Raw genomic sequence first — 9,389 nt, 5'->3', positions numbered from 1 at the left:
GTTTGGCGGCTGAAACGTGGTCCCGCCTGTTATGTGCGTTCAGGGGTGCCTGGTTCCCCCTTTTTTCGCACTTTGGTGGAGTTGACTGCCTCCCCCCCTTCGTTAGGATGGGCGGGTGGACGGGACTCCCCTCCTCCCTGGCTGGGGCTTACGGGCCCTCAGGGGGTGCACTTGTCGGGCTACGCGTCCGCTCTGCCCCTTATCTCAATATGGCAGAGCGAGACGCGATAGCCAGTAATGAGATATAACGAAAGGTTATTCTATAACCTAGTTATATGAATACTGGCTGAGCGTCTCGCTCTTAGCGCCCTGAGGTCCCTTGGATGTTTTTCCGCTTATGGAAATCGAACTGGGAAGGGTGAGCGTGACCATTTCCGGCGTCATATAGGGAGACGCATGGGAGTGGTGTGGTCACGTGCAAGTGGGTGCATTTGTTTGTTTTCGCGTGCACGCTAGGTGCGTGGAGATAAGAGGTTATCTCAATATGGCAGAGTGAGACAGATATTTTTTTCATCCGTACATTTCCGTTTTTATACTGTGGTGAATATGAGTAGTGTGAGTGATTCTGAGTAATCCCAGGAAAAGACGCGAAAACAGCGTTTTAGTGGAATTCACAAAACACGTTGCCATTCCTCGCTTGGATCAACAATCAATCTGAAATCCACACTAGATTATTGGTATTATCTTTCATCATGCACACATGAAAGGGGGTTTGGAGCGGGGCGCCCCTCCGTGCTGTGATTACTACCAACACACACACACACACATACCACACAGACACGCTGCAATCGCGGCGAAAAAATCATCGGATCAACGCAAGATTGGTAACATATAGTCCATACCTTGTATCTGATGTACTGCAAAAAGAATAATCCAATTATCTGATCGCCATTCCAAATTTTCACCGCGATTGTTTGTCCGACGATCTATGTTAACGGCACCCAATGTGTTAATAATGTTTGTAATAAACCAAACCGTTTGTAAATCCGTCAAGATTTCAGCGAGTTAAGAGTATTTTTGTTTGTGCAGATCATCACCTTAAAGCAGTAGTCCACCCTCACAAGATGGCCACCGGTGAAGTACGCAGGAGACTCCGCCTTGAGCCATCTAGTGTTATATATCTATGATCAACACAATCAAACCATTTCAGTTATCCTATCTGCTTCCTTGAAGATATTACATAATATACTCTGATTGGCCTGATCAGTCACATCTAGCTGCTCTGACTGTTATGCATCTAGCTAACCTTGTCCTGGTATCAAGCATAGCTATATATAACTAGATGGTGCAAGGCCGAGTCTCCAGCGTAGTTCACCGGCGGCCATCTTGTCACAGGCAGCACGCTCACTAATAACATGAATGTCTATGGTGCATGTACTATTGAAATAACCATAGCTTGCAAAATGTTCACCCGATTTACAAACGGTTTGGTTTATTACAAATGTTATTAACGTGGCTATGATTCAGGATGCTTGGACATGTTGAAATTATTTTCACATGAAAGTCCATTATAAGTATGCAGTATGATAACTAAATCTCTTAACGTTCATAACAAACCAAACCGTTTGAAAATCAGTTGAAAATTGAGCAAGCTATGGTTATTTCAATAGCACATGCACCATAGACATTCATGTTATGAGTGGGCGTGCTGCCTGTGGCAAGATGGCCGCCATGTGGCAACGTCGGTCTCCATTGGCTCCGCGGGTGAGTCATCTAGCCTTTATATATGTCTATGGTATCAAGCATCAACAGTGTAAAGAACAGAAGGCCACGCCCAGTGGTGCAGTGGTCATGGGACGGGGTTGCACGCCGTTCCATCTGCTTTTTGAGCAGGAGCACGCACATGCACGGATGTGCACGCGCGTGCACACAAGAATGTCCACTCGACTCCACTCGACCCACCTGGCTACTTTGCATAACAATATCTCAGGTCGTCAGGTGTGTTCAAATACTACAGTTGGACCATTCACACAAATCCTGTCAATGAAACGTGTTACATTCCATTCCTAGAGGCATGCATCGTCTTTATTCGCGAGGGGACATTTTTGTGCATGCGCGGGAGCACGTGCACACGCGCCCGTGACGTCATTAAAACACAGTGCAACCCGTTATGAAATCACCACTGCACCACTGGCCACTCCCCCTCAGCCTACTGAGAGTCAGCTGTGCTCAGAGAAGGTGGCCTAAAAGCTAAAACACTTCAAATGACAAATCAAATTATGCGTCTGAAGCCTGCAACAAACTACACTCATGACATTGACATTGCACGGCGAGGGAGAGATTCAACAAGGGGAGAGGAGGAATAAAGCTCACACACGACACACACACATATGACACACACACATACGACACCACACACAAATAGAAACTTTTAAACCACATATCCGCGATAAACAGATGTCACAGACATTCAGTTCACCGTAGTGAGAGACGTCGGGAAGAATTGGACAGAAGTCTGGGGGTCATTTTGTTGATCGCATTATCCCACCACGTGTATATTCTCTGGTGAAGGATGAACACGGTTAGTGGAGAACACTGCCCGGGAGACTTGAGTAAAAGGAAGGATCCAGTCTGAGAATCTTTTCTTTCAGTTACTTTGGTTTGTCAGTGGAACATTCTAGAGCTGTCCCCCAAAATTCCCAAAATTGTTGTGGACGGGGGTCACTGGATTCCGGTTAACTTTAGCATTCTGCCTCGACACAGCACAAACTATCACAGTGGACGGGGAAATAGGTTTTCACAGCTTGTTTGCTTTGCGAGACACTCATACATGTGTTCATATATGTGTGTGTGTGTGTGTGGGGGGGGGGGGGGGGGGGTGTATGTGTGTAAATTGAAATTGATTTGAAGGATAAACCCCTTGAGATGGACCATCTTGAGATAATTGTCATAATATGTGTGTGTGTGTGTGTGTGTGTGTGTGTGTGTGTGTGTGTGTGTGTGTGTGTGTGTGTGTGTGTGTGTGTGTGTGTGTGTGTGTGTGTGTGTGTGTGTGTGTGTGTGTGTGTGTGTGTGTGTGTGTGTGTGTGTGTGTGTGTCTGTGTCTGTGTGTGTGTGTGTGTGTGTGTGTGTGTGAGAGAGAGAGAGAGAGAATAACTATGTTCCAAAGGGTATAGAAAGTCTTTATGGAGTGAGATGTCAAAGCTGACTTTTGCACAACACCATGCCAGGACAAGGAATGACTTCTTCAGGGAAAAATAAAAGCAATATTATGTAATGCATGTTAACATAAGATATATGTGTTTACAGTAATCCAAGAAACATAGAAGGGCTTATTGTTGACCTTTGAGACCTTTGACCTCTCCCCCAGAGCACTAAAGGACCAGTTAGGATCAGGCAAAAAAAAGTATGTAACAACTTATTCATACAACAAGAAATAATTGCATCTCCGCAATGTAACAAACAAACAAACAAACAAACAATCAAACTAGAAAAGTTCTACATTTTCATATCCTGCATAACTCTGCATAACTTGTGTTGCTGCACTCAATTCCTTTACTTAGGAAGTCCCAATATAACATCCACCTGATAAAGGCTGCACTGATAATTAAGTATGAATGTTTTTGCTATCAAATCAACAGGAAACAAGAGGTGTTTGTATCTCACTGCCTGCTAGCTTCAAACCAAAATTACTCTGTCTTATATACTAAACTGTCTTATAGTCTTATAGTAAACGGTCTTATAATCCTATAGTAAACTGCGTCGCTCGCAGAGACTGAATCATTCTGATTGCATGGAAACCCTTTCTTCAAAGTGCTGCACCCAAATGCAGCACTGAACGGCACAGGAAGTCCTTCATTCCAACAGCCATCAGACTATATAATGCATCACTGTGCCTCACTGCATCACTGAGCACAGAGCGGCAGCTCATTAGTGGCAGGAGGACGCGACTAGCGGCCTCCAGGCTCCACAACAGGGGGCAGCGACGGCTGCCAGACATAGATCTAGGTCTTATTGGAACCCAAGGAGGACAATACACTACCTGAAGCATACTGCACCTTGTGACACTGTGAATACTGGAATATACTGGAATATATATTTCATATTTCATTTAGTTAGATTTAAATTATAATTATATTGACCAAAATTTGTTTACCCCATGCTCAGTATGCTCAGCATATTCTTACTGTATTTATTTCTGTATATTTTATTTTCATTTCATTTTATCCTATTTTATTTTACTCTACTCTTATCCGGCAACTTGATTTGATTTGTGTTATCATTCTAAATTGTGACCTGTCCTGTCTAAATGTTTAAATGTGAGCGATTTGCAGTGTCTAATTTCCCACGGGATAATAAAAGTATTTCTATTCTATTCTATTAGTAGCTAGGATATTACCATGGCCACCTCTGCCTACATTCAGGTTGCTGTGTACAGTATGGTGTTTATCTTTTTGTCCTAATGCTATTAGGACAGACATGAGTCACTAAAGAGCTGGGATTCTGACAACGAAGGTAGTCGGGAAGGTTCCCGGTTCGATTCCTGCTCCTCTCGAGCAGTGTGTGGATGTGTCCTTGAGCAAGACACTTAACCCCTAATTGCTCCCGATGTGCAGGATGGCTCCCTGCATGGTTGCCTCCACCATCGGTGTGTGAATGTCTGAGTGAACGGGTGAATGTGAGGAACAGTAGTACAATAGTAAAGCGCTTTGGATAAAAGCTGCTATATGAATGCACCATTTACCATTTAGACATAATCTTATTGCGTTTGTGGATTTAATTTCACATTAGTGACTGTGACTGAAAAAGGATAGTACTGGTTTAAGGACACCTCCACGTGTGTCTGCTCCACATCGGCCGACGGATCCTTCACTTGTACCGGTAGATCTTGACGCAGTGGTGCATGCTGTCAGACACAACCAGGTGGCCCTCCGGCAGCAGGGCCAGGCCCCGTGGACTGCTCAGGCCCTGGGTGACGACGGGCCAGCCGACCCCGTGCGCCGGATACAGGACCACCCTGTGCTCCTCCCCCCAGTCGGCCACCAGCACGTTCCCGTCTCCGTCGATGCAGATGCCCCAGGGGCAGGTGAGGACGGGCCCCATGCCGGAACACACCCCCAGGACCCTCACCGTGTTCCAGCCGGGCTCCAGCACCTTGACGCAGGGCTCGCGGCCCGTCTCGCTGCCCCTCTCCGACACGGCCACCATGCCCGAGCTCAGGCAGGCCGCCACCAGGTAGGGCCGGTGGAACCCTGTCACCACGGTGCGCTCCAGCCGACACCCCGTCTTGGGGTCCAGCCTCAGCGAGACGAGGGTTCCCCTCCGGATGTCGGCCACCAGGAACTCGTCCAGCCTGGTCACCGTCATGCCCCGGGGGGCCTCCAGCTGGTCCCTGGCCTGGCCCGTCCCTGACCCTCCGAAGGTCTGGAGCAGGCGCCCATGGCGGTTAAACACAAGCAGGGCGCGTTCGGCCGCGCAGCTCAGCGCCACGAGGCCCTTGGAGTTGACGGCGACGTCGAAGTAGTTCCGGCAGCGTCGGGCGGAGCCGTCTGAGGTGGGAGAGGCGACCTGCTGGAGGACGTTGCCCTGAGGGTCTGACACCTGGGGAGATTACATTACATTAGATTACATTAGATTACATTATATTAGATTAGATTACATTATATTAGATTACATAATATTAGATTACATTATATTAGATTACATTATGTTAGATTAGATTACATTAGGTTAGGTTAGATTAGATTACATTATGTTAGGAGATTCGATTTGGTTATGTTAGGTTAGATTCGATTAGGTTAGGTTAGATTAGGTCAGATCAGATCAGATTAGGTTAGGTTAGGTTAGATTATATTACATTATATTAGATTCGGTTAGGTTAGATTAGATTATGTTAGATTAGGTTAGGTTAGGTTAGATTATGTTATATTAGGTTAGGTTAGGTTAGGTTAGATTAGGTTAGGTTAGATTCGGTTATGTTAGGTTAGATTCGGTTAGGTTAGGTTAGATTAGATTCGGTTAGGTTAGGTTAGGTTAGATTCGGTTAGGTTAGGTTCAGTTCAGTTCAGTTCAGAGTTTTTATTTGCCACATGGAATAATACAATCATAGTTTCTTCATTAAAAAAAATCATAAATAGTCATTCCATGGACAAAAGGAGCAGGAAGAAGAATACATTTTATAGTTACCTGCCCCTTATTCCTAAACTAACATGTATTTTCTTAATGGTCGGCGTACAACCTTATTTACAAAAATAATCATTTATACCATTATAAAAGAAACACAATCCACAGTTAAACAAGAAAATGTTAAATAATAATAATAATGATAAAGAACAAAGAAGAAAAGAAAGAGAAGATAAAAAAAAAAAAAAAAAAAAATCTCACTATTCAGATCACATTTTGATTTTCATACTGACTAAATATTTTTTTTGTATAAATTTTTTTGAATTGATAAACACTGTTACATCCCTTAAGCTCGCTATGGAGAGAATTCCACAACTTTACACCAATAACTGAAGGACACATCTGTTTAAGTGTGGTACGTGCAAACTGATTAAAATTGTATTTTCTCCTACTAAACTCACTTTCTAAATGAAAAAGATTTTGTAGTTTTTCTGGCAGTGTATTATTTCTTGCCCTAAACATAATTAACATTGTTTGAAACTTAACCATGTCTTCAAGTTTAATTATTCTAGATTTAATAAATAATATATTTGTGTGTTCTCGATAACTCACTTTATGTGTGATTCGTACAGCCCTCTTCTGTAGTATATATAATGGTTTTATATTTGTCCCATAAGTATTCCCCCATACTTCAACACAATAACTGATATAAGGTGAGATGAGTGAGCAGTAGAGTGTTCTCATTGCCTCATACTCTAACACATCCTTTACTTTATTCATAACAAAAATACTCTTGGACATCTTTTTTTTAACGTGTGCTATGTGCGATTTCCATGTTAATTTATCATCCATAATCACACCAAGAAAACGAAATTCATTAACTCTCTCTATATCAACTCCATCTATGGTCAGTACTATATTTTCATCTAGTTTTCGATTGCCAAAAATCATAAATTTAGTTTTTTTCAGATTCAGTGATAGCTTATTTACATCAAACCATTTCTTTAGCTTTGTCATTTCATACACAATATATTCAGCTAGTTCCTTTAAATTATTTCCAGAACAAAAAAAATGTGTATCATCAACAAACAAGACAAACTGTAATAGTTTTGAAACATCACAAATATCATTAATATATAAAAGAAAGAGTTTGGGCCCCAAAACCGAACCTTGCGGTACCCCACATTCAATCTTCATGAGCTCAGATTTAACATCTGCCAACTGCACATATTGTTGCCTATTGTGGAGATAACTACTCAACCATTCAAGAACCATTCCTCTCACACCATATGAACGTAATTTAGAAATTAGAATATTATGATCTAAGGTATCAAATGCCTTTTTTAAATCAATAAACACCCCTATTGTTAATTTCCTTTTATCTGTTGCTGTTGTTATTTCTTCAATAATATTCATTAAGGCAGTCGCTGTTGATCTGTTTTGCCTAAAGCCATACTGGCTTTCGCTCAGCAGTTTGTTCTTTTCCACAAAACCATCTAACTTATGCGAAAACAGTTTTTCAAGCACTTTCGAGAACTGTGAGAGCAATGACACTGGTCTATAGTTAGTGAAGCTGTGCTTATCTCCTACTTTGTAAAGTGGGATCACTTTTGCTACCTTCATCCTGTCTGGAAAAATACCTGTCTGAAAAGAAAGATTACAAATATAACAGAGAGGTTTGATTATACAATCAATTGTCTTCTTCACTATAATCATATCTATCCCATCACTGTCAATGGATGTCTTATTCTTTGACTTTAATACAATGGACATGATTTCTGCTTCACTGACATTTCCTAAAAACATAGACTGCAGTACTTTACTATCTCCTCTCCATCCTTCCTGTAATGGTTCATCGTGTTTTTGAATGGCATCTGCCAAATTTGGCCCCACATTCACAAAAAAAGAGTTGAATTCATTAACCACCTCATTCATGTTTTTTATAGTCTTACTATTACTAATGAAATGGCTAGGCATTTTTATGGACGAGGTTAGGTTAGATTCGATTCGGTTATGTTAGGTTAGATTCGGTTAGGTTAGGTTAGATTCGGTTAGGTTAGGTTAGGTTAGATTCGGTTAGGTTAGGTTAGATTCAGTTAGGTTAGGTTAGGTTAGGTTAGATTCGGTTAGGTTAGGTTAGATTCAGTTAGGTTAGGTTAGGTTAGATTCGGTTAGGTTAGGTTAGATTCAGTTAGGTTAGGTTAGGTTAGATTCGGTTAGGTTAGGTTAGATTCAGTTAGGTTAGGTTAGGTTAGGTTAGATTTGATTACATTATATTAGATTTGGTTAGATTAGGTTAGGTTAGATTAGATTCTATTAGATTCGGTTCGATTAGATTAGATTAGATTAGATTAGACAGTACAAACAAAAAGAAGTTTGGCATCCAACCAGAGTGCAAACAGTAAAGTGCAACAGCAATATGTACAGGTGGTTAAACAACAACATGTGTAGTGCTAATCAGATGTATGTACAGAGTTGTTAGAAGGTCGAATGTTTGTTTTTACATCTTTGTGGAGGTTTATATGTTGTCAGAAATACACATACCCACTCAAGTGTGATGTCAACATAGACAGGTTGAAAGGTTATACAATAAATGTACAGAATAACCACCGGAAATATAGAGGATACTTATGTCATAATAAACACACACAGACCTGCACTCGTGCATTTCCACAGTCCACTATGAAGAGTTGGCCCTGGGGTGTGGCGTGGACCCCACTGGGCAGGGTGAGGTCAGACCGTCCTGAACCCTGCTTCCCAAACTGCCTGACCAGATGCCCTTCTCGGTGCAGGAAAGTAGAAGGGTCCCCTTCTTCCTCCATCTCAACCAAGGCCGGCTCCCCTCTCTCTCCCCTGCCTCTGTTGGACTCCTGGGAGGAGGACCCGTCGATGACAGACATGGACAGGGACCTGTGCCCCCCCACTGTGGCCCTCTTCTCTGATTGGTGGAGACCACCAGGGTCTCTGTAGCCGGGGCAGGGGGAGGAGGCCCTTGGCCTCCTGCTGAGCGGCGGAGGAGGGGAGGCGGAGCTGGAGGCGAGGCCACTCCGGTTCACCCTCCACGCACCCCCGTCCCTCGTGTTACTGTCCCTCCTTACACTGTTGATCAGCGGCCGCGTCTTGCGCGTGAGGTCAGCTGTGGACTTGGACCGGCGGGGGTCGTGGTTCAGGGAGGTTCCGGCGGCGCGGTCGCGAGGGGAGCTGACGATGAAGGTGTAGCAGGAGTCCAGGCTGTCCGCCGGCGACGGAGCTCGGCCCCCAGAGTCCCCCGGAGGGTGGTCGTCGGAGGACTGGCTGAGGCGGTGCGACCGGGGATGCTCCCTGGA

Source organism: Notolepis coatsorum (assembly GCF_963971535.1).
Source record: "Notolepis coatsorum genome assembly, chromosome: 5".
In the NCBI taxonomy this organism is placed as follows: Eukaryota; Metazoa; Chordata; class Actinopteri; order Aulopiformes; family Paralepididae; genus Notolepis; species Notolepis coatsorum.
This window is presented reverse-complemented; position numbering follows the sequence as displayed.